We start from the raw sequence: 27,593 nt of genomic DNA, 5'->3' as shown, positions 1-27,593 counted from the left end.
ACTTTTTATTTTATAAAAGTATAATTTTAAGTAAAAGTAAACTTGAGTACACAACTAGTTTACATCCAGGCTGTATTTTGTACTGCAACTATAATATGAACTAATCTACAAGTGAACTTATAGGTATACTGTTAGTTTACTAGTTATAAACTTGTAGCCCATTTTTTGTTTATGAAAGTACATGGTAAAGTTTACTGCAAGTATACTTGTATGTTTTCCTAAGTGAACTTATAGTACTTAGCCAAATATACTTTTCAGTATAAGCCAAGTGTACTTGAACTTTTCTGTATATTAAGTTTTATCTGATAAGTACATAAAAAGTAATCTGAAAGCATATTCTTATTTTAAGTTTAAAAGAAGTATACTAATATACTTGAATAAACTTTTTGTAAGGGATTGTTTATCTACCTCTTAGTGTTGCTAATTTTGCTCTCAAAGTGCACCAGATTGAAGCATTTAACTTAATTAGTATGAGAATAAAGTTACGAGAAAAAGTTATATGAGAATAAAGTCATAACTTTACAAGAAAAAGTTGTAATATGAGAATAAATATATAGTTTACAGTATAGTTGCAGTACAAAATGCAGATGTAAACTAATTGTGTACTCAAAGTTTAGTATTCTTACACTTAAAGTACACTTAAAAGTATGCTTTTATAAACTAAAAAGCGGGCCAATTTAGTCCCAATAAGTATTGAAGTATTGCACTTATAAGTATACTATTAGTAACAAGAGTTTATTCAAGTATATTAGTATATTTATTTTAAACTTGTGAGTATGCTTTCAGATAACATGTACTTAACAGAGATATACTTAACAAAATTATACTTAAGTATACTTGGCTTATATTGATAAGTATACAAAATAGTATTAGTGTAATTGGCAAGTATACAGAAAAGTCCAAGTACACTTGGCTTATACTGAAAAGTATATTTGGCTAAATACTATAAGTTCACTTAAGAAAACTTAGAAGTATACTTGCAGTAAAAACGATTAAACTAGTAGTTTACCCAGTATGCTTTACCATGTACTTTCATAAACGAAAAAATGGGCTACAAGTATATAACTAGTCAACTAACAGTATACCTATAATTTCACTTGTAGTATACAACCAGTACATTTATATATACTTACTACATTAAGTATAATTGGGGGAAATATACTTGAACTTTACTCAAGTATACTTAATAAAATAAGCTACTTTTTCTAGAGGGAGGAAAGGGAATGTATTGGGTATGGCATAGATAGGATATTTAAAGTCTTTGAAGTTGCAATCAAAGTCATATTTTCGACAATAATCATAATGTATTGCACCTCCTTTTGCATCTAATAGATCAAAAGAGTTTATTCAAGCATATTAGTATACTTATTTTAAACTTATGAGTATGCTTTCAGATAACATGTACTTATCAGAGATATACTTAACAAAATTATACTTAAGTATACTTGGCTTGTATTGATAAGTATACAAAATAATATTAGTGTAATTGGCAAGTATACAGAAAAGTCCAGTACATTGATATATACTTACTACATAAAGTATAATTGGGGGAAATATACTTGAACTCAAGTATACTTTATAAAATAAAGTGAGGGAGGATGAGGAATGTATTGGGAATGGCATCGATAACATATTTAAATTCTTTGAAGTTGCAATCAAAGTCATATTTTCGACAATAATCATAAAGTAATACATTTCCTTTTTGCATCTAATAGATCCATTATACCGTATAAAGTCATAAGTATACGAGAAAAAATGTGTAATATGAGAATAAAGTCATAAGTTTACAAGAAAAAAAGTCGTAATAATATGAGTATTTATACATAGTTTAGTTGCAGTACAAAATACAATGCAGATGTAAACTAGTTGTGTACTCAAAGTTTAGTATTGTATATATTAGTATACTTGATCAAATAGACTACTGTTTGGTGAGAGAGGATGAGGGATGAATTGGGTATGGCATCGATAAGATATCTAAATGCTTTGAAGTTGCAGTCAAAGTCATATTTTCAACAATAATCATAAAGTGATACATCTCCTCTTGCGTCTAATAGCTCCATTCCACTCTAAACATCCTTCTCCATCCTGCTCCTAAGGACTTTATGGGAGCAACTAGTGCGGACTGTCCGCGGTGGATTTGTTTTGGCAGCCATTTTGTGGGCTCTTTCTCCTGCACGCGCTGGGCCGTACTCGCCTGGTGTCGGGAGTGCGCGCTCAATGCAGCCCCTCTCCTTTGACCGATATTACCATCACGGAGGGGCTGGCCAGCGGTAGAGCTAGCTGTAGCTGTGCCTGCTGCTAAAATACATCTCGTTCTCCACACAGCGGGTCCGCCTTGCATTGTCCAGCAGCGGGGGTTAACCAACCGACTGCCTGCCCGTGTCCCGCCCGCCCAGCAGCCTGCAGAGAGCGGACTGTCTTCCTCCACATTATCCATGGATGTGTTTTATTAAGACGAGCTAGCATGCTAGCTAACGGCTAGCTAGCTTAGCTTTTTAGCCTTTTAAATTAATTTAAAGAAATTGTTAATAGAACTTAATTATAAAGGTGCGCGAGGATAAATCTGGTGTTCGTTATCTGAGTAGCAGTGAGGTGTGTGTGTTATAGAGGTATAGAGGTATAGAGGCGGCGGGCTGCCCTCCTCCCCTTCAGGCACACGGCTAGCTGAGCGCCGCTGCGCCGGCAATCTGTCCACATCCACCACCCAGCTCGCTCCTGAGCTCCGGACACATCTCGACTGGACGCTAATCTCCCCGGGATTTTACCTGCGAAATCATCATCAACTCTATTATTTGGATTTCTCTGCTGTGTGAAGTGCAGAGGGCCGCCTGACCCGGGGGAGGGGGCTCGGTTCGTGTGGACGGAGGCAGAGACACACAGAGACGGGTTCCGAACATGGCTGCTAAGCGACACTCGGTTCGACACACCGCCTGAGGTAAGACACAGCCGGCTGCGGGCTCTCTTCTATTCATTCATGTATGCGTAATATATATATGTATGTATGTATGTATGTGTGTGTTGGAGAGGCGTGACAGTCAATCAGTGGTGCTTCTTCTTGGTATAGCATAATGGTTACCCCTTCTCTACGTTATTCGCCCCTGTCACCCGGCCTCGTGTCCCCAGTCCTCTGCTGCTGGACAGACGGATGGTGATGATGATGGTGAGGATGATGATCTGGTGAAATAGGTGGTCGGTGGTCGGTGTTGGACAATGGATCGTGTTCATTTTAAAGGCTTGGCTGCTGTCGTAGTTACTGTAGCTGATATATAACGTGCATGATGATGATGGACTACATATACCCCCGTTTTAGTAGCATGCACAATGTCCTCTAAGTCCATCATCCTGTCCTGTCCTTCTAGTCTACCTTGTGACTGTGTCGAGTCTAACAGCTAACCATCTGGCCAAGTGTTGGTCATAAAGAGGCTAACGATTGATGCGATCAGTGACTGTGTGTGTGTGTGTGTGTATCCAGGCAAGCTTCAGTAGCAGAGGTATCGCGACCTGCCCTGAGTTAACGCACGACACCCAATAGAAAGGGGAGAGGATGCCGGTGCATTAAAGAGGAGAAATGATGATGGGAGATGAATGGATGGATGTGTGTGTGCATGCAACATAATGGTGTTGATATCCTCTTTAGTATACAGTAGGTGGTTATATATCCTGATGTGGCGTGTTGGATGGCCAGCCAGCCAGCAACCCCCGACTGTCCTCTGCAGATCTGCAGCAGCAATCATCTGCTATATAGCAGCAGCTAGCCGCTAGCTTAGCTACCGCATCAGCCCCAGCCCATACCCTGCCCTGGAGTAGAGGGACTCAGTGGCCGGGAGATGGCTGCTCCTAGGATGGGAATGATGCCTATGCACAGCTGGAAGATGGCTCTGTTCGGCCTGTGGGCATACTTGGCAATCTTGAGACATCAAAAATAGGGAGGATTTCAAAAACCCAAAGCAGGGGGTCCTCCCCCAGAAAGATTTGAGTTTCAGAGTATTAGGGCCACATTGAGGGGAAACAAATAAATCTGAGATTTCGAGAATAAAGTCATAATATTATGAGAATAAAGGTACAAGAAAAAAGTGGTATTATGAGAATAAAGTCATAGTTTTAAGAGGAAAAAGTCGTAATATTATGAGAATAAAGTCATAAGTTTAAGAGAAAAAAGTCGTAATATTATGAGAATAAAGTTAGAAGTTTACGAGAAAAAAGTCGTAATATTATAAGATTAAAGTCACAAGTTTAAGGGGAAAAAGTCATAATATTATGAGAATAAAGTCACAAGTTTAAGAGAGAAAAAGTCGGAATAATATGAGAATAAAGTCAGAAGTTTACGAGCAAAAAGTTGTAATATCATGAGAATAAAGTCATAAATTTAATAGGAAAAAGTCGTAGTAATATGAGAATAAAGTCAGAAGGTTAAAAGAAAAAAGTTTTAATATTACGAGAATAAAGTCAGAAGTTTAAGAGAAAAAAATCATAATATTATGAGATTAAAGTCATAATATTATAAAGTATAATTTTACGTGTAATTTTAGAGGGGAAATAGAGTAGTGTGCCGTCTGTGGGAAAATGAGGAACGTGGAGCATCTTGTGACGTTTTATTTTAGTTTAGGTTTCACAAATAACGAAGTACTTCATCTTTTGACAAATCAGCCCCACATTATCATAAGTATCAGGACCTTGAAAAGATTGTTCAAGAAACTGCGTTTATTCCGAAGAAAGAACCACACGGACCTGGGGGTAATTGTCTCTTATGTGGAAGAGTAAATCAATTTTTTCCGGTAAAGTTATGACTTTATTCTCGTAATATTACGACTTTTTTTTCTTGAAATAGTATGATTTTATTCTCATTAAATTACGACTTTTTTCTCGTGATATTATGACTTTATTCTCAAAATCTCAGATTTTTTCCCCCCTCAATGTGGCCCTAACACTCTGTCGTAGTGCATTCTGGTGACAGTGCAAATTTTATCTTTAATTCTCAGGAAAGAATACAGAATAATTCGCTCCTCTGGCGTGAACTTGTGTGAATCTCTGGTATAAACTAATATTGATCAGTTCTTATTCTCTGTATGTGTAGTGATACTACACACTACACATGTGTTATGTTAAGTAGTGAAAAACACCACACATACAGTAAAAGTAGTAGTAAGTAGTAGTAGTAAAAGTATGGAAACACTTTGGGTTTTGCCAGGAAAAGCAGAGCTAGACATCATGGCTAAAACTGCATGCTAACTCTGTCATGGACAGGAAACGTTATCGTATTGCAGTAAGGTGCGGTCGAGCAGGCCGTCACTCTCATCTCTGTGGTCAAATGGGCCGACACTACAACTGTAGAGCACCCATATACTGACATTTATGTTAAATGCATTCAAACTGCCCCGATGGAGCTGACCATGGATGTATAAAGAGAACGGAGCTGACGGAAGAGCTAGCGACGACCTTGGAGAAGTTAGAGGAAGTATACACGTGTGACTACATCCGGTTTTCAAAATAAGTACTGTATAATAAGAATGTATATACAAAATACATATATGGAAATAAGATTGATTGGATTATATTCACCAGAAGTAAAAAACATTACATGTCCCTTATAAATTAAAAAGAAAATACCACAAATTTGTGAGGGAAATGTCTTTTTTCTTTAATTTTTGGGTTACTGGAAAAAAAAATTATAAACAATTCCTGACAATGACTGATATATTTGACTTCAGAACATCTCTAATGCTGAAAATCAAACATTTTTACTGTATTAATTTAGATAATTTCTAAAGTAAAATATCCTAGAATTGTATGATTCAACTTTTTCCCATGGTCTAGGGTTAAAAAGGTTAACAAAAATCACAATATCGAAGTGCAGTACTTACAAATCCCAATACATATCGAATCGGCACCCAAGTATCCTGATAGTATTGAATCGTGAGATTGGTGTGTTGTCCCAGCCCTAATGAGTATATAGATTCATAAGTTCATTCATTCATATCTAGTCAAATCTTCTGAGTTGGATCCCTGACTGGGTGCACAGTGGTGGTGGAGCGTCTAGGAGTGGCCCTTCTCAGTGTTCTCTCTCCAGATGACGCTCCATCCCACTGACACAATGTTCATTCATTAATTTTTTGCTCCTGCTTGAGTATTTCTTTCAGTTACCTCTCTCCATTTCCCTCTCCGTCTCTCACTCACTGAAGGTCCGTTCAGACACGATGCAACAACGCCACCACTGCGCTCTGAAACCCGTTATTTCCAACGGCTTGCGTCGCGCCACGAAGGCTTTTCGCTGCGTCGAGCAAAGCCGAACTTTGGACGGTGCACCCTGTTATGTGCGCAGCTCAAACATGAGCTCAAACTGCACGATATTGCAAGCATTGACCGCTCTCTTCCGCCGGGAAACTACATTTGGTGTAGCTGTATTGTCGTCCGAGTGGAAACAGTAGAGCTTATAGACGCTGTACAGAGCCAGAAACGGGTTAAGATAACGAAAAGGGGGGAAAAAGTGTGAAAATTTGCCATATATCGGGAGAAATACAGGAGACTTGTGACCCCGGGAAAGGGCAATGAAAAATGGAAGCCTTCCGGGAAACTGGGAGGGTTGGCAAGTATTCCTATGGGTCTCGATGGACCTCTTTATGTCGTTGCTCAACAGAATATGGCGTGGTCTGAAATCTTTAAATAAGGAGGTTTGTCACAAATTATGTGCCCTCCTCCCCACACACTTGCTGAAGTTGGGTTTTTCTTATGGTGAACACATTTGAGACTCGAAATGGACATTTTCCCCCGTTTCCTTTTCATTCATTCTTTATCTTCTCAAATCATATCTTGGTAATATTGAACCACTAGTATGTATTAGGGCTGGGACGATGCACCTATCTCCTGACTCGATACTTCACAATACTTGGGTGCCGATTCGATATGTATTGCGATTTTTAAGTATTGCGATTCGATATTATTATTCATTGTGATTTTTGATAACTTTTTTAACACTAGACCAGGGGGAAAAGTTGAATCATACACTTCTAGGGACTTTTACTTTGGAAAATATCTAAATTAATACAGTAACATTTTTTGATTTTCAGCAATATGTAGTCAGATGTCCCAGCCCTAATGAGGATATGGATTCATAAGCTCATTCATTCATATCCAGTCAAATCTTCACTCAGTCAGACTGGGTGCAAAGTGGTGGTGGAGCATCTAGGAGTGGCTCTTGTCAGTGTTCTCTCTCCAGATAATGCTCCATCCCACTGACACAATGTTAAGTAAATTTTTGGCTTGCTTTGACCGCTGGAGTGGTTTTGCAGTCGGTGTCTTTTGGCCTCAAACAGCCAATGGGACTTGTTCCCTGACTGACAGCACAGCTGTGACAACAAGCTCAGACTGTGTGTTTGACAGTTTTGACCCACCAATTTAAACATTTTCTAGACTCTGAAAGACTAATTCAAAAACTTACCAGGAACTCTGGTGTTTTTCTATTTATCCCTTACTTCCTCTCATGGTCCCGTTCCTCTCTACAAGTTGGGATAGCGCCATTGTTACTCAAGCTGAAACTTTTTCAACTTGATGCGTCTTTGCTTCGGCTGCTGCTGCATAGTGTGGATCTCTATCTATTTGCCTCTGTTCACATCTGTCCATTAACTTTATGTGGATACATGGCGAGGAAAAACTGACATGGCCATTTTCAAAGGGGTCCCTTGACCTCTGACCTCGAGATATGTGAATGAAAATTGGTTCTATGGGTACCCACGAGTCTCCCCTTTACAGGCACGGCCACTTTATGATAATCACATGCAGTTTGGGGCAAGTCATAGTCAAGTCAGTACACTGACACACTGACAGCTGTTGTTGCCTGTTGGGCTGCAGTTTGCCATGTTATGATTTGAGCATATTTTTTATGCTAAATGCAGTACCTGTGAGGGTTTCTGGACAATAATACAAAAAAATATACAGTATACATTCATTTGCATAAAGCAGCATATTTGTCCACTCCCATGTCGATAAGAGTATTAAATACTTGACAAATCTCCCTTTAAGGTACATTTTGAACAGATAAAAAATGTGCGATTAATCACGATTAACTATGGACAATCATGCGATTAATTACAGTTAAATGTTTTAACCCTTTGACAGCCCTAATATTGATACAAAATAACATATTCCAATTTAGAGGTTATAATTAAAGTTTGTGTGTATGTTACATCCCATATCTGTTGTCATTAGTTTATTTTCTTTGCCTTTCTCTGAGGACTCTGTCTGTTCCTGCAGGGTTAGTTGTGTCCCTGTATTTTGAGGTGCTCGTCTCCATGTCCCTTTCTCATGGTGCCAAAAAGAAGAAAAGTTGTTAGAGTGGTTGTAACAGAGCTGTGTGCGCTTGTATCGGGGCACAACAAAAATTTGTGGTGAAATTATAAATGTGGCTGATGAATCACACGGCATCATGACATGCAAAATGCTATAGGCAAAATAGGCAATTTCTATTTCTTGTCTTCTTAAATAAAAGTCTATATGATACGGATATAGGCTACCATACGGATATAACAGCCACAAGGCAGAAAACTCTTGGCTTGATGTTGCAATACAGCCCTTTTCATCTCATACCTTTATTCTCTTACACAATGATTCCATGCGAGAAAAAAAATGTAATGTCAGAGCTTTTTGGGGAGGATGGGGTGATTGAGTGCAAGCAGAACTACCAGTCTCTCCAGTTGTGCACACTCTTTATTTTGGGGTTTGTGTATAAATAAATGGACAGAAAAGGTGACCAAAAAAGGCAGCTTCGGCACGATTACATGCCATGGATGTAACCGAACCACAGCCGCGTTCCATCCATCCACAGTGTCTAATGAGGATTTTAAACCTACAGGATTAATATGATGATTATCATCATACATGCTGTTCAACATGACCCAAGAGTTTGGCCTACAGACTTGCCTTTTTAAGGGCGTTTTCATATTAGGTACGATTGATCCGTACAGTGCCCTAGTACGATTGCCCCCTCCCGCCGCTCAACTTTCACATTAGTAAAGTCGTTCCGTACCTGAGTACACTTGCGTTATCATCCACGTGTATTTGTGTATGTTGAGATCAGCTGTTCTAGTGGCGGAGCATCGTAAAACACTTCATTCAAACTTGACAGAAACAAAATAAAACTCACCAAGACCGTCGTCGTTAGTCTTTCCAACAATCACCAACTCTGGTTTGGTTGAAATAAACTCTTATTTCACTGAGTTAGATGTGAAAATATGGCGGCTGTTTCCCCCGCTGTCTCTCTCTCTCTGCCCGCTGAGCAGCTCTCGTTCTTCGGAGGTAGACCATTAAATTAGCTAAATAAAATAACAAACATCGCACGACCTCATCGCCTACTATTGTCATTGTCTACAATTTAAGGCCCCTGTCGCCTGCCTTCCTGCTTTATCACCCAAGGCTGTGCAGTTCAGAGAATGATCGGCGCATGCTGCCGCAGATACAGATGATCGGAGGAGACTGTAAAAAGGCCTGCCCTTTCACAACTACTCGCTGACTGCTAACGTTACTTGCGTTAAACAGCAGTCCACTTCCGTGTTTCGCTACCGTACACATGAACCGTACTCCAGACCACCCTTTCAAGTGGACTCCAGTACGAATCGACGAACTGTGCCCGAATACGGTACGGAGCGTTCACACTAATCAAACGAACTGGAATTTGGGGTCAAGTGTACTCTGATACGGGCCTGGGTCCCTGATGTGAAAGCACCCTAAAAGTCCTCTTGACCTTCCTACGGCTTTCTGATGAGTTCTAATGAGCATTACAGACACTTACACTGCTGTTAACCGAAATAAAACTATTGCCTAACCTTTTATCAAATCAATAACATGAAAATAAGTTAATCAATCAGAAACCAACCCCAAACTGCCTGAAATGGACTAAAATTAAAGACACAATATTTTTCTTTATGAGGCTTAAAACAGAGGTTTTCAAACTGTGAGGCATGCCTGGACAGATGTGAGACAAAGATACTTGGTGAGGTGAAAGGAACAGGTGCATGCTAGTTATTGTAGTTTGGCCTGCTTATCAATGTGCTCAGGTGCAGCTGCAGCAGCTCATGGAGGTGATTATGGTTCTTTAAGGCCCCAACACACCAAGCTGACGGTCGGCCGTCGAACTAGGGCTGTGTATTGGCAAGAATCTGGCGATATGATACGTATCATTATACAAGAGTAACAATTCAATATATTGCAATATATTGTGATACTGTAAGTCTCCCAAAAGTCTAAACTGTCATAGTATAAAGAACACACCAGAAATATACCCTTTTAGAATAGGTAAAAATAACACATTTATACTGCATGCAAAAAACAGCATGGTTTTTGCCCCAAACTGTATGTGATTATCATAAAGTGGGCATGTCTGTAAAGGGGAGACTCGTGGGTACCCATAGAACCTATTTTCAGTCACATATCCTGAGGTCGAAGGTCAAGGGACCCCTGTGAAGATTGCCATGCCAGTTTTTCCTCGCCAAAATTTAGCCTCCTTCTCGACAAGCTAGTCTGACATAGTTGGTACCGATGGATTCATTAGTTTACTTTTCTAGTTTGATGTGATGCCAGTATCTTCACTAGTTTTAAAACTGAGCACAAATTAATAATGCCAAACAATGACGGATATATTTGACTTCAGGACATCTCTGACTACATACATGCTGAAAATCAAACATTTTTACTGTATTCATTTAGATATTTTCCAAATTAAAAGTCCATAGAAGGAAGCTTTTCCCATGGACTAGTGTTAAAAAAAGTTAACAGAAATCGTAATATCGAATTGCTGTACTTAAAAATCGCAATACATATCAAATCGGCACCCAAGTTTCGTGATCGGCGGGAGATAGGCGTATTGTCCCAGCCCTACTAAGTCGGTTGCCTACTCTTTAGAAAAGTTATGAAAACGGAGGTCCTGCCCAGTTATGAAGAGACTGCTTTCACAATGTCAGATGTGTTGTTTTCCACCTCCCAACTCCAGCAGGTCAGAGTCTGCTTCAGTCCTGTGTGATCCTCAATGATCCTCACAGTGTATCGGCTCAGACTCCTCATGATAAAGACTTTACTGATAGAAACAGACAGTCAGGCGTGTGTGATTCCTCGAATGCTGCTCAACACTTGGTGTTTAACATCAGAGCAGGAAAGCACTGAGGAGTGTTTGCCTAGTGAAGCAGTGATCCTTTGTTCTGCAGTGTTGAATAGAGACATATCTTCAGCTAACTTAGCTAATGAGTCCAAGCCTATGTGGTCTTTTTAAGGCCCCTCACTGCTGTGGATGTTTCAGTGTTTGGGTGATCAGGATTTCCTGGCCCTTTTCTTGCGTTTCAGTTGGTAAACTGTGTTTTGTCAGAACTTTGGGTGGATAAATATATTTGTTATTCCTCTCCATCACTGGGTTTCCGCGACTCTTACACATTTTTGTTGTTCCTTGGTAGCTTTATTTAAAAAAAACGTTTAACTCCATTGTCTCACACAAGTTAAGCCCTGTTCAGACCTGGTATTAACCCCCTGAGACCTGACTGACTACTGCCTTTCAGAGGCTCCAGTAGGTTCAGTTTAGGTCTAGAGTGAAGCTACAGATATCATATGAAAATTAAAAAAACACCATGTCATACTAGCTTGTCGGCAAGGAGGCTAAATAACTCTCCAAAGTTGGGCTAAATTTTAGCAGGGAAAACTGGCATGGCCATATGCAAAGGGGTCCATTTACCTCTGACTTCAAGATATGTGAATGAAAATGGGTTCTATGGGTACCCACAAGTCTCCCCTTTACAGACATGCCCACTTTATGATCATCACGTACAGTTTTTTGCATGCAGTTTAATTTTTTATTTTCACCTATTCTAAAATGATGTATTTGAATATTTCTACATACTGGGGTCCTTAAACAGTCTTGAATTACATAACTTGTGTATCACTGTAAAGCTGAGACTCTTGTGGATCCAATGAGCCCAACTGTATTCATGTGTTATGATGTTAGTCCCCATCACAGCCTCATGAAACTTTATAGCCACAAACGGCTTTCCTAACTAGAGTCACAATAAGGGGGTTTCTGAGCAGTTTACACAACAGAAGTGCACGCTATCCAATTGCTGAAAAATGCAATTCTTACAGAAATCTCCAAATGTCAAAAGTTTTTGACACCAAATCACAGCATGGCTTTTTCTATGGTGTTCCTCAAGGTCTTGGTGTCTCAATGTGGTATTTTGGAGAGATTATTGGTCATTTTTATCAATTCTCCATTGGCGAACAAACTGTGAAAGGGTTAAAGTTGTAGGACGAAAACACAAACAACTCCCAAGCCCAAAAATGTTGATACAATTTAATTTTGCTTATAGGAGATTCACTGTGAATAAGGACCAGTCTTATTTTAATGCAAAGATTTGTACATTAGCAGAAATGTAGCTCACGTGGAAGAGAAAGCAGTGCTCTGTTGATTTAAATGTGAAAGTGCAATAAAAAATATTTTGTCCCTAAAATCAATGAATAATCCTGATCTCAATATTGATCAAAATAATCGTGATTATCATTTTTGGCCATAATCGTGCACGTTTCCTGAGATGAATCGTGGGAGAAACAGTGGGTTTTGTGCGTGGAAAGATTCAGCCTTCTGTTTTAGTGTCAGTATATGGTTATCCCTACAACTGTAACCCCTATCGGTTAGATGAAGACTTGTGAAAGCTTGTGGTTCATGACATCATCACACCAGCATTACCATAGAGATTCATTGAATCAAAGTTATTGGGATTTTCTTCTAACCTTTTTAACACTAGACCATTTGAAAAAGTTTAATTATACACTTTATCTAAATAATACTGTGAAAATGTTTGATTTTCAGCATGTATGTAGAATACAGTGTTTTTAGTGATTATTTTGTGATTATTGTGATGAAAAATGAAATGGTTGCTGCTGTTATAACTTTCTAGAGTTATCACAAAGTGTTTTGGTGACTGATAAATCTCTTAAAATAGGGCTGTCAATTGATTAAAATATTTAATCGTGATTAAACACACATTTTATCTGTTCAAAATGTAGGCCTAACTTTAAGTTTTAATGCTCTTATCAACATGGTAGTGAGCAAATATGCTGCTTTAAGCAAATGTATGTATATATTTATTATTGGAAATCAATTAACAACACAAAACAATGACAAATATTGTCCAGAAACCCTCACAGGTACTGCGTTTAGCATAAAACATATGCTCAAATCATAACATGGCAAACTGCAGCCCAACAGGCAACAACAGCTGTCAGTGTGTCAGTGTGCTGACTTGACTATGACTTGCCCCAAACTGCATGTGATTATCCTAAAGTGGGCATGTCTGTAAAGGGGAGACTCGTGGGTACCCATAGAACCCATTTTCATTCTCCTATCTGGAGGTCAGAGGTCAAGTGACCCCTTTGAAAATGGCCATGACAGTTTTTCCTCGCCAAAATTTAGCGTAGGTTTAGTGCGTTATTTAACCTCTTTTGCGACAAGCTAGTATGACATGGATGGATGGCTTCATTAGGTTTTCTAGTTTCATATGATACCAGTTTCTTCACTCTAGCTTTAAAACTGAGCCCACTACAACCAAAAATATTTAAGTTGCATTAATGCGTTAGTGCTAGGGATGGTCATTTTGAAAAATGTTCTTAACCGATAACCGACCGTCGTTAACCAATTATTAACCGTTAACCGACAAGATTTGTGCCTTGCGCCTGCTGCAGTGTATTGAGTGTAACAGACAACTGAGTCCCTACTTCACCCGCACGGGAGCGTTAACTTAGCAGCCACGCTGCTGCGTGTAGTGTCGCGGACATGCAGCCACTTTCCCAGTAAAAGTCTCCACCGCACATTTAGTTTAGTTTAGCAGGGAGTCAGCTGTGTGTGTGCCCAGCATAATGACACTCGGTCTGCCCGGATTAACGATAGCGATTGCCCGATAAACAGTGTTGGTATTTGTGCTACGTTAGCAGCTGTAGCATTACCGGAGGCTTCATGCTCGTCGCCACCGCCACACACATACAGTCTGTCAGCGCGACGTAACTTTAACAAGTGTCCGTGTGTGTGTTGGCGGGGAGTGTGGGGTTGTTGGTGGCGTTATAGCTGTGAACGTAGATGTAGCAGTGTGTGTACACTTTTATTTATTGAAACTACTGCTCTTCTGCTCAGCTCAAGCCAGCCGGAGCCGAATTCCTGTATCCTGCAACTCTGGCTGCGCCTCTTAAGGTGGGCTGTCAAGGTGGACCAGCTTTTCTCCTTAAAGTGACGAGCCGCTCAGCTTTTTAATTAATTATAAATATTTATTTTAACTGTTTTAACCGATGGCGTTAAACTGCTTAATGTCGGTTAACGGTTAAACGGTTGTATAAAGAGAACTGAGCTGACGGGAGAGCTAGTGACGACCTTGGAGAAGTTAGAGGAAGTAGACATGTGTGACTACCTCCGGTCAAAATAAGGTGTTAACAAAGGGATTATATATAAAATACATATATGGAAATAAGATTGATTTGATTATATTCACCAGAAGTTTAAAACATTACATATCCCTTATAAATTCAAAAGAAAATACCACTAATTTGTGAGGGAAATGTCTTTATTCTTTGATTTTTCCTGTTGGAAAAAATTAAATGCGATTAATCGCACGATTGTCTATAGTTGATAGTGATTAATCGCAAATTAATTGCAAATTTATCTGTTCAAAATGTACCTTTTTAAAGGGAGATTTGTAAAGTAGTTAATACTCAAATATTGCTTAATGAAAATGTATGTATTTATTTATTATTGAAAATAAATTAACAACACAAAACAATGACAAATATTGTCCAGAAAAACTCACAGTATAAACAATATGCTCAAATCATAACATGATTTGCAATAAATCATAATATTGAATCGTAATACTTAGACATCGCAACACATATCAAATCGGCACCCAAGTATCGTGATATTATCGAATCAGAAGATAAGTGTATCGTCCCAGCTGTAGTGCATACACAGTATTATCATATAGTAAACATCCACTTTCTGGTCAAGCCTCTCAGCTTGTGTGGCTTTAGTTTATTTGTTTCACTTCATGTCTGTCAATCTGTGTCTCTCTCTCTCTCTCTCTCTCTCTCTCTGTGTATGTGTGGTGGTAATTTGGGCGAGGGGGTTGTTGCATGTGACCCTTCCACCTGTCCTTACTGGGACTCTATTTCTGGGTCTCACACTGAACCTGACTATGTCTCGCCTGGCAACAGTGCCTGTATATATATGTGTGCACTCTGTGGGTGTGTGTGTGTGTGTACATGTGTTATTCCAGTCTCGACTACAGCTGGACCAAAGCTGTATAGGCTCATAATATGGATCGCCTGTAACAGCAGAACTGTGACCCATTTGAACCCTTTTGCTATAACAGGGATGAGGCTAATGTTGGCACTAGGTTTCGGTTTTAATGAACGTGACATGTTGTTGGTGAGCGAGTGATGAAGTTACACCACTGGTTGTTGCTCTTTCGCAATAAATATATACGGTATGTGCGATAGTAGGGCTGGGACGATAAACCTATCTCCTGATCCGATACTATCACCATACTTTGGTGCCAATTCGATATGTATTGCAATTTGTATTCTACAAGTAGTGCAATTCGATATATTACAATTTATTGTGATTTGTTTACTTTTTTTAACTCGAGACCATGGGAAAAAGTTGAATCATACACTTCTAGGGACTTTTACTTTGGAAACTATCTAAATTAATACAGTAAAAATGTTTGATTTTCAGCATGTATGTAGTCAGAGATGTCCTGAAGTCAAATATATCAGTCATTGTCAGGAATTATTTATAAAATTTTTCCAGCAACCCAAAAATAAAAAAATAAAGACATTTCCCTCACAAATTAGTGGTATTTTTTTTACAAGGGACATGTAATGTTTTATTCTTCTGGTGAATATGATCAAATCAGTGTATATATATATATATATATATATATATTTCTATGTGGAGGTAGAAGGAAGTTACCGCTTTTATTGTTGTAGTCCGAGTAACGTGACATCAGATCCGTTCTGTATCCGTCCACCAAAACAAACTGCAGCCGGCCGAAACGATAAAGCAGAAAACGGCGGAGGGTCTGCGTGGATACGACCTGCACCCTCACATTTTAAATCCAAAGTGGTAAACAGTACACATACTGTAAAGTATGGAAATACTTTGGGTTTCACACATTGCAGGAAAAGCAGAGCTAGACATCATGGCTAAAGCTTAGGGGTGTAACGATTCGTCTACTGCATCAATGTAACGATTTATATTCCTACGATCCAACTACATCGATAGGTACTCAGCAAGTTGTCCTTCACGGGAGACTTATATAGACATAAAATCGAATTTGAAACGCTAAAATCGATTGTATCGATATTAAGGATTTGCACCTTGTATTTAAGGACGACAAACGTTATATGAAAGTGTTTTTTAGCACTTTTATTAGTAAAGAAATGTCAAACGTTACTCCGCTTCACTCTCCAGACATGTGCCAGCTTGCCAGCTCTGCCCTCTGCAGCGCGATCACGCATCCATGGCGTGCATGCAGACTAATGGCGCACTGGACTCCTCGCACCCGGTAGCGGCTTGGAGGGAGGCGGGCACCGGTCTGCATTAGCTGCTGGCGCTGCGGTGTAGAGGAGCACCGGCACTCGGCAGAGTTTCAGGCGCGTCAATCCACTTGACGAGGGCGGCTTCACCCACAAGCGCTTTCCCCGTGCGCTGTCAGTTTTTCCCCTTCAGGGCGACGAGAGATACGGAACGAACGGGAGAGCTAGCGATGACCTTGGAGAAGTTAGAGGAAGTATACACGTGTGACTACGTCCGGTTTTCACTGAACTGTATATACAAAATACATATATGGAAATAAGATTGATTTGATTATATTCACCAGAAGTTTAACACATAATATGTCCCTTATAAATTTTTTAAAAAATACCACTAATTTGTGAGGGAAATGTCTTTATTCTTAGATTTTTGGGTTGCTGGAAAAATGTAATAAATAAATCCTGACAATAACTGATATATTTGACTTCAGGACATCTCTGCTTACATACATGCTGAAAATCAAACATTTTTACAAGATTAATTTAGATATTTTCCAAAGTAAAAGTCCCTAGAAGTGTATGATCCAACTTTTACCGATGGTCTAGTGTTAAAAAAAGTTAACAAAAATCACAATAAATCGTACTCTGTCTTGGGCATAGTGTTATTACTATTAACGGTTTGTTTAAGGTAGAAGTTTGGAGAAATGTTTCAACTCCTTCTGTTTACTCTGTTACTATCTATGAGGGACACAGGATTGGTTTCCCCCAAAAGGTTGCATGGTCACGAGCTGGATGATGTATTACTGGTCTGGTGTATACAGTACTTTGAGTAAATGTAGTTACAATCTACCACTGGGTCAGTTCGGTTTGTCAAACATTTTTCTCCCAGTTTTGAGTTTTGAATGGCCAGTTTCCTCTGCACTGTGTGATCCATCCGGAGTCAGCAGCCACTTATTCCCACTAATCACTAAGGATGTTCAACAGGAGGGTGTAATGTGTGTGAGAGAAACACCATATAACTATACACACATAATGTGATACAGGGATGTCAGTGAGCTGCCACAGTCCTGCTGGCACATCTCACACCAAAGGAACGAGAGAGGCAGTTGTCATTTTGCTATTCCAGCTTTCTCTGAATACAAGGCTCGCTGCTGTCCAGAAGAAGTGACATTTCAGTTAACAAGAGAATACATGAATTCCACTTAAAAGTACTATCTTTAACATGCCAACAAACAAACCAATGCAGTATGAACAAGAAATTAATGTAAAATGAACATGACAAGTTGAGAATCATTGCTAGGATCTTGAAATGAGGTCAAGAAACTGTGACCTGCAGTTAAAAACCAAATATTAGATAGTTTTTGGTCTGAAATACAGAATCATTTTCTTATCTAAACATCATCAGACACAAACAGTTCATGAACAGGGACTTTGAAGGAATTAAAACTAGGGCTGTCAAAGTTAACGCGATAATAACGCAAAATCATTTTAACGCCACTAATTTCTTTAACCTATTAACATAGTCGATCTTTCGGAGATTATAGTGGGCTCAGTTTTAAAGCTACAGTGAAGATACTGGTATCAAAATAGGAAACCTAAGGAATTCATTGGTACCAACTATTTCATACTAGCTTGTCGTGAAGGAGGCTAAATAACGCTCCAAACTTGTGCTAAATTTTGGCGAGGAAAAACTGTCATGGCCATTTTCGAAGAGGTCTCTTGACCTCTGACCTCCAGATATGTGAATGAAAATGGGTTCTATGGGTACCCACGAGTCTCCCTTTACAGACATGCCCACTTTATGATAATCACATGCAGTTTGGGTCAAGTCATAGTCAAGTCAGCACACTGACACACTGACAGCTGTTGTTGCCTGTTGGGCTGCAGTTTGCCATGTTATGATTTGATCATATTGTTTTATGCTAAATGCAGTACCTGTGAGGGTTTCTGGACAATATTTGTGACTGTTTTGTGTTGTTAATTTATTTCCAATAATAAATATATACATACATTTGCATGAAGCAGCATATTTCTCCACGTTCATGTTGATAATAGTTTTAAAGGCCCCCCTCCAGTGTATTTTGGCATTTCTATGATATTTTCTACGTCATTTCTTTACTAAGTTGATTAGCCACACCGTTTGTCAAATTCTTTTGAACTTAATTTTGTGCTCAAAGTTAAAAAAGAAGGTTGTTGATAAAATGGGAATATGATGTATGACTATAATAGAAGCTGCAGGTCAAAGGTCAACCTCCAAGCTGCAGGTGCACTTGTTTGTGTCTGAGCAGCAAACTGATAAATCTGTTTATCCGTCTGTCAGTTTGTCTTTCTAGTTAGTTAGCTAGTTAGGTGTAGTTAGCTAGCACAACTTGTTGCATTAGCTAACTGAGAGGTTTCATTTTTTTATTTTCCCCCACCTTAGTATAGTTTGTTTATTTTCACCATGGCATTAATGTGTGCAGAGAACGGGTGAAATCAACGCAGTGAATTACACGAAATCCCACCAACAGAATTAGCACAACACAATGTCTCTCTCTCTCACTCGCTCTCTTCTTTACCGTTTCCTCCTGCTGGAGATAAATTAACGGAAAGCAGCCAAAACCGGAGGTTTGCGGGCCTCTAACAGGTCTGAACGACGGGGTGCACACAACTTTCAGCCCAAAAGAAAACAAGAGAAAAGTCCCGTTAGAAAAATAAACGAATCACAGTGCAGCCCGGTGCGGTGTCGGTGCTGGAACTGAGTCGAGAGCGGCCGGTGCTGGTGGACGGTGCCGTTAATCGTGATTAACTATGAACAATCACGCGATTAATGGTCTTAATTAAAACACCATTGAAAACACATCCGGATATCGGGCCAATACTGACCCCAATAGCTGTATCGGGTATCGGTGACAATGGATCCGATCTATTCAGTTCTATCCTATGTGTATATACTATAAACATTATACTGGAATTTTAAGTCTTTTATTTATTTATGTTTAAATTGACAAACTTTTTACTGCATTAAAAAAGTTTACACTTGAATTGTAATCCGTGTTAATTTTAAAGTTTTTTTTTACCAAGTTGTTGGTGAATGATTTATTATTTTAATAATAAATACAAATTCTGTTGATTTTTAAGATTTTTTACCAAGTTACTGGTGAATGATTTATTATTTAAATAATAAATACAAATTCTGTTAATTTTTAGGAATTTTTTACCAAGTTACTGGTGAATTATTTATTTTAATAACAAATGCAAATTCTGTTAATTTTGAAGATTTTTTACCAAGATACTTGTGTACAATTTATTATTCTAATAATAAATAATAATTCTGTTTATTTTGAAGATTTTTTTACCAAGTTACTGGTGAATGATTTATTTTAATAATAAATAAACATTCTGTTAATTTTTAAGAGTTTTTTTTACCAAGGTACTGGTGTACAATTTATTATTTGAATAACACATACAAATTCTGTTCATTTTGAAGATTAGTTACCTGTGTGCAATTTATTGTTTTAATAATAAATACAAATTAAATTTGTATAAATAAAATTTAAAAAATATATTTATTTGTTACATTCTGTTTTACAAAGTTAGGAAAGTAATGTTCAAGTCAAGCCTGGTGTTGCCTGTTATTGTTGTTACACGTAAAAGAATGATCCACACAGTGAGGCTTACAGCTTATTAATTTAACAGTGGTATCGGATCAGTACTGGGTATCGGTTTTTACCCAGGTATTGCTATCGGTATCAGGACTTAAAAAGTCGGATCGGTGCATCTCTAATTAGATTATTTAAACTATTTTGCAACATTGTTAATTTTTATATATATATATATATATATGTAAATATATATATATTTAAAATGTGTTCACTCAGTTAGAGTGTGCATAATTCCTATCTTTTTTTGTGTAATTGAGTGTTTTAGTAAATAAATGTTTGAAGAAAGTAATGCTCCTTCTCCTACTTGCTATCTTATTGTACATTAATGGTGCAGCAGCGTTCCCACAGGCTTTAACCCAGTCTTCCTATGTTATTCCTCTTTGCCTGTGTCATTCCTGCTTCATTTTGTTTTTGTCTCTCTGGCACCGCCAAGTGAGGAGGGTATCTCCGAGTGTGAAGTGCTCCCTCCTCCACTCCTCGCTGAAAGCACCCTGCAGTAGCAGCATGGTAATTCTGCTCCTCTATCTTTCCTCTGCATCATGTTTACCTAGCAACAAGCATCACCCGCGGCTGGCCATCCCATTGGTCATTTGAAAACGCACCGGGGACCAATGGCAGGGCTGTTGCCATGGTACAGTGTATAGTTGCCGGGTGGAATTTTGCTGCAAGGCACGTGAGTCTTGAGTCTGCTTGCCTCCTCGCACTGCCGTTGTAATCTCCGCTGTCTGGTCGTTAGTACAGCTGAACGTGATTTGGTGGTGGTGGACGCTTGTCAGTAATTCTGCGATGGGAAATACTAATCAGTAATATAGGCATAGCAATGCGTTTCACAACTATCAACAGAGAAAGACAGCCAGCGAAGCAGACAACAGGAAACGGCTCCACAGCACTGTTGAGAGGCTGCTCCTCTGCCAATGCAATATGCTGTATCACCACCTAACACTGTACTGGAGCAGTATCTGAGCTCATAATGAGCTTTCAGAGCCACATTTAGTGTTTTAAATAATAAAGAAATAATAAAAATGAAGCTGCTATAGCTCCAAATGAGTTTTAAACTGACTCAGAAACTCAAATAAATTTAGATAGTGATGATTCATGTTGTGACAACTTACGGCACAAAAGAGCTTTAACCCCTTTTTATTCCGCCCTCTTTTATTAGAGGTGTAGGGGATGTTCAGGGGTAGATAAATAGTCAACAGAAGATTAATTTGAGATGCAGCTCAGCACTGTGTGTTTAGTTGTTCTAGGCATTAATAAGAAATAAATATTAATTATTTCAAATAAATTGTGTATTGAATAAAAGTGGATAAGGGTTTAGAACATTGTGATAGAAGTATATGATGGTCATCCCCATGCTATATTATGTCTCATAAGTTGTTGCAGCAATATTTGGCTTGATACCATTTGTTACACAGATTTGGTGCTAAATTTAACAGATTTTTACTACCTGAGAATTGATAAAATCATTAATCCCTCCAAAATACCACATGAAGACACCAAGACCTTGAGGAACACCATATTGTGATTTGTAATCCAAAACTTTTTGAGATTTCTGCAAGAATTGCATTTTTCGGCGATTGGATGGCGAGCACTTCTGTTTTGTAAACTGCTCAGAAACCCCCTTATTGTCAATCTAGCTAGGAAAGCCATCCATCCTATGAATGCTCTAGGTCTCTAGTTTGTGGCTGTTAAGTTTCATGAGGCTGTGATTATCCTAGAGGTCACCACAGGTCATTTTATACAGTGAGGTCACGTTTTAAAAAAAAGGTCTCGCTATAATGAAATGGCTACTATGGGGACTGACATCATCACACATGAATACAGTTGGGCTCATTGAATCCACAAGAGTCTCAGCTTTACAGTGATACCCAATTTATGTAATTCAAAACGGTTTAGGGACCCCAGTATGTAGAAATATTCATATACACCATTTTAGAATAGGCAAAAATAAAACATTAAACTGCATGTGATTATCATAAAGTAGGCATGTATGTAAAGGGGAGACTCGTGGGTACCCATATAACCCATTTTCATTCTCATATCTGGAGGTCAGAGGTCAAGGGACCCCTTTGAAAATGGCCATGCCAGTTTTTCCTTACCAAAATTTAGCGTAACTTCATAGCTTTATTTAGCCTCCTTTGCAACAAACTAGTATGACATGGTTGGTAACAATGGATTCCTTAGGTTTTTATTTTCATTTGATGCCAGTATCTTCACTCTAGCTAAAAAAAATTGAGCCTGAAGTGCTTATTCATCATATGCACAAGTTTGCATTTATTTATTACTTCAAATGACCGCTGTCCTGGGATAGTGTAAATGCTATCCATATTTAAGTCCAACTTTAAAACAACTTTTTGAATATGTATTCCAGTAAATAATTCAAACTCATTTCTGTTGTGTTGTGAAACTCTTTTCAATGAAATATGATTTCTATACAGGGCAACATGTATCTTATTAATCCATTTGATAGGTGCTAGAATATTAGTTCAATGATTTCTACTCCAGATATAAACACTGCTTTAGTCTTCCCACCATGAATAGAGTAGTATAGAATAGAGTACAGTAGTAGTATGTATTTTCAGTCCTAATTCAGTTTCCTAATTCAATTTCAGCCACTAATTTCTTTAAAGGTTTAACGCAATTTGCGATTTTTAGGTTGTAACGGGCTCTGTTTTAAAGTGAAGATACTGGTATCATTTGAAACTAGAAACCATGAGGAATCCATTGGTACCAACCATGTCATACTAGCTTGTCACAAAGGAGGCTAAGTAACGCTCCAATTTTCCGCTAAATTTTGGTGAGGAAAAACCGGCATGGCCATTTTCAAAGGGGTCCCTTGACCTCTGACTTCCAGATATGTGAATGAAAATGGGTTCTATGGGTACCCACAAGTCTCCCCTTTACAGACATGCCCACTTTATGATAATCACATGCAGTTTGGGGCAAGTCATAGTCAAGTCAGCACACTGACACACTGACAGCTGTTGTTGCCTGTTGGGCTGCAGTTTGCCATGTTGTGATTTGAGCATATTTTGTATGCTAAATGCAGTACCTGTGAGGGTTTCTGGACAATATTTGTCATTGTTTTGTGTTGTTAATTGATTTCCAATAATAAATATATACATACATTTGCATTAAGCAACATTTTTGCCCACTCCTGTGTTTATAAGAGTTTTAAATACTTGACAAATCTCCCTTTAAGGTACATTTTGAACAAATAAAAATGTGCGATTAATCGCGATTAACTTTTCTAATCGATTGACAGGCCTATTTTTTTTTGTTTTATATCATTTGTGTTGAAGTGCCTGTGGTGGGTAGCAGTTAATATAATTTTAGTGAGCGAACACCCTTATAATTTACAGAGAAACTACAGAACAGTTGTGTAGGTCAGTGTTTGTACTGTATGAATGTCCTGTCATCCCCAGCACACACACACACACACACACACACACACACACACACACACTTGTTCACCTGTTGCTCATCTGTCTGTAATTGTGGAGCTGAGATAATTGTGGGGTTTGCATGACGTGATGAGAGTAGAAACGCGGTACACTCCATGTTTTCTCCTCAGTACATATGCACACAGTAAGCTAGTGAAAAGCTGACAGAGTAGAGTTAAGCTCTGCCTCCTTGTATTTCTATGTACTGTTGGTTGTGTATCTGATGGCATGTCTGCCCATGCAGAAATACACTTGACATAAAATCAAAATTAGTGTGCAAGCACAGGTGAAATGTCCTGTTTATGGCCTGTCAAATTGTCTTTAATCACCGCAAAGTCTGCACAGACTTTTCTGCTGTTTTTTGTTGCACCTCGAAACACATTTTCCTGTGACTTTATATTTTGTATGTGTCCTTTGAACTTCATGTTTCCAGTCTATTTCCTTTGTTTACGTTGCATACTCTCCCTGTGATACGTTGATGAAAAGGTAATAGCGTCGTCATTGTCTAATTTGCACATTTTAGTTAAGAAATCAACTGTTTTAACAAAATGTTAAGGTACACATGATATAGCAAGCACTGCCATTTGGTCATAAAGTCCATTATGTAAAAATTAGGGCTGTCAAAGTTATCGTGATAATAATGTGTCAACGCAAATTCGTTTTAACGCCACTAATTTATTTAACGCAATTTGCGGTTTTTAGGATGTAGTGGGCTCAAACCTAAGGAATTCATTGGTACCAACCATGTCATACTAGCTTGTTGTGAAGGAGGTTAAATAACGCTCCAAACTTGCGCTAAATTTTGGTGAGGAAAAACTGTTATAGCCATTTTCAAAGGGGTCCCTTGACCTCTGACTTCAAGATATGTGAATGAAAATGGGTTCTATGGGTACCCACGAGTCTCCCCTTTACAGACATGCCCACTTTATGATAATCACATGCAGTTTGGGGCAAGTCATAGTCAAGTCAGCACACTGACACACTGACAGCTGTTGTTGCCTGTTGGGCTGCAGTTTGCCATGTTATGATTTGATCATATTTTTTATGCTAAATGCAGTAACTGTGAGGATTTCTGGACAATATTTGTCATTGTTTTGTGTTGTTAATTGATTTCCAATAATAAATATATACATACATTTGCATAAAGCAGCATATTTGTCCACTCTCATGTTGATAAAAGTATTAAATACTTGACAAACATTTGAGCTGATAAAAAATGCGATTAACTATTTCAATCGATTGACAGCCCAAGTAAAAATACTACTTACAAGATGATTCCTGTTACTGCCAGTTCATATACAGTCAGGGGGAAGAAAGGCTAATGGTGCTATAGTTTTCTGCACACCCTTTTAGCTAACTGGGAAGATCAACACATTAACTGAGTTATCAAAAAAGGACTTTACATATGTACAAAAATTCAGAAAACACTCAAATGTAATTAATGAAATTACATAAAGTTAATTATTTTGTGACTGTTTATTGTGATGTATTGCTTTTTTTAATACAATGGATGGGAGATGATTTTTGTTTAATGAAAGCTGTCATTAGCATGTGTTTGTTCATTCTTCTCGTGTGGTTTGAGAAAACCCCTCCATCCTGTCTCCTCGTTTGGTTTAGGTTAGAAACCCTCTTTGTATTAGCTGTATTTTCATTGAATTTATAACACCTTTGTTATGGATTTTTGGATGTATTTATTATTTCTGCTATGGACAGACCTCCAGATCCAATGCTGGCATTTACACCCTGCAGCGCTGTCTTTAAACCTTTCAGCACAGTTCTAGTTCAGTTTGGATCATAGCAGAGCCTCAATCACACAGAAAGAGTCACTAAAAACATGGCGCCGTCCGTTGTCTTCCTGTGGAACCGTGTGTGTGGCGTCTCTTTTGCGACACTGGCTCCCGCTCAGACAGACTCAGTCACTCTGAGCCGGGCATTAGGCATTTTTTGAAGCAGACCACCTGTAGGGATGCATCTGCATGTGATTACCACGTTAGCGTACATCGCCGCTGCGCTGTATTGCTCTATAATCTCACTTCCTGCTTGTTTATCTCTTTTAATGCAAGCCCTATAATTATAGCATGTTATTAGGCCATGCTATCTTATTTTAGCTGTGACTGGTCAGCTGTTTTGCAGTGTGTGGGAGTGCAGTGATTTGAACCGTGGGTTCTGGAGCCTGGAGCTGGAGTAGATTACCAAGGAAAGCTGCAGGAACCGGAGTCAAAGGGACCCTGCAAAGCCACAAAGACACTTTCTGAGGTTAGCCTTGGAATTCAGCTCAAACTATAACTTTACAATAAATTAAAAATTTCTTAATGAATTGAATTTACAACATTTTTAAACAAATTTGTTATTGCAGCTTATCATTATAGGGCTCTATGTACAGTACAGTACGTTGGGGGCTCAAAAAATCGATTCACCTATGTATCACAATTTTTAAATTGATTTTTTAATGCCAAAATCGATATATTTGCTTCATTTGAGTCTATGTGGAGGTAGAAGGAGGTTACCACTTTTATTGTTGTAGTCTGAGTAATGTGACGTCATATCCGTTCCGAAATGACGAAGTACAAAACAGCGGAGGGGCCGCGTGGATACGACCTGCACCCTCACATTTTAAATCCAAAGTGGTAAACACTACACATCCAGTAAAGTATGGAAACGCTTTGGGTTTCACACATTGCAGGAAAAGCAGAGCTAGACATCACGGCTAAAGCTGCATGCTAACTCTGTCATGGAAAGGAAACGTTATCGTATTGAGGTAACGTGCGGTCAAGCCGGCCGTCACTCTCATCTCCGTGGTCGAATGGGCTGATGCTACAACTGTAGAGCACCCAGATACTGACATTTATGTTAAATGCATTCAAACAGCCCCGATGGAGCTGACCATGGATGTATAAAGAAAGCGGAGCTGACGGGAGAGCTAGAGACGACCTCGGAGAAGTTAGAGGAAGTATACACGTGTGACTACGTCTGGGTTTCAAAATAAATTTTTAACAAAGGGAACTGTATATACAAAATACATATATGTAAATAAGATTGATTGGATTATATTCACCAGAAGTATAAAACATTACATGTCCCTTATAAATTAAAAAGAAATACCACTAATTTGTGAGAGAAATGTCTTTATTCTTTGATTTTTGGATTGCTGGAAAAATGTAATAAATAATGTCTGACAATGACTGATATATTTGACTTCAGGACATCTCTGACTACATACATGCTGAAAATCAAACATTATTACTGTATTAATTTAGATATTTTCCAAAGTAAAAGTCCCTTGAAGTGTATGATTCAACTTTTTTCCAAAGTCAAATATATCAGTCATCGCCGGGCATTATTTTTTGAATTTTTTCCAGCAACCTGAAAATGAAAGAATAAAGACATTTCCCTCACAAATTAGTGGTATTTTCTTTTTATATAATATAATCCAATCAATCTTATTTAAATATATGTATTTTATACAGTTCCCTTTGTTAACACTTTATTTTGAAAACCGAACGTAGTCACACGTGTATACTTCCTCTAACTTCTCCAAGGTCGTCTCTAGCTCTCCCGTCAGCTCCATTCTCTTTATACATCCATGGTCAGCTCCATCGGGGCTGTTTGAATGCATTTAACATAAATGTGCGGTGCTCTAGAGTTGTAACGTTGTGCCCATTTGACCACGGAGATGAGAGTGACGGCCGGCTTGATCGCACGTTATCGCGATACGATAATGTTTCCTGTCCATGACAGAGTTAGCATGCAGCTTTAGCCATGATATCTAGCTCTGCTTTTCCTGCAATGTGTGAAACCCAAAGTGTTTCCATACTTTACTGTATGTGTAGTGTTTACCACTTTGGATTTAACATGTGAGGGGGCAGGTCGTATCCACGCAGACCCTCTGCTGTTTACTACTTTTTGCGGTTTGTTTTGGTTGACGGATACAGAACAGATATGACGTCACGTTGCTCAGACT

At 38.6% G+C, this 27,593-nt stretch overlaps 1 protein-coding gene across 1 annotated transcript in view; it reads left to right on the top strand.

The window, feature by feature from the left end:
* Positions 1-2,178: 2,178 nt before the first annotated feature.
* dyrk1b (dual-specificity tyrosine-(Y)-phosphorylation regulated kinase 1B) overlaps positions 2,179-27,593 on the top strand; it is a 61,871-nt gene continuing 36,456 nt past the window's right edge. Inside the window, exon 1 of the mRNA XM_074654473.1 lies at positions 2,179-2,935. The gene's annotated coding sequence lies outside the window, so the exon portion shown is untranslated. The remainder of the gene's footprint in view (positions 2,936-27,593) is intronic.

This window comes from Sebastes fasciatus, chromosome 12 (assembly GCF_043250625.1).
Source record: "Sebastes fasciatus isolate fSebFas1 chromosome 12, fSebFas1.pri, whole genome shotgun sequence".
Classification (NCBI taxonomy): Eukaryota; Metazoa; Chordata; class Actinopteri; order Perciformes; family Sebastidae; genus Sebastes; species Sebastes fasciatus.
The sequence above is the reverse complement of the archived record's forward strand: the minus strand, read 5'-3'. Positions and strand labels throughout refer to the sequence as shown.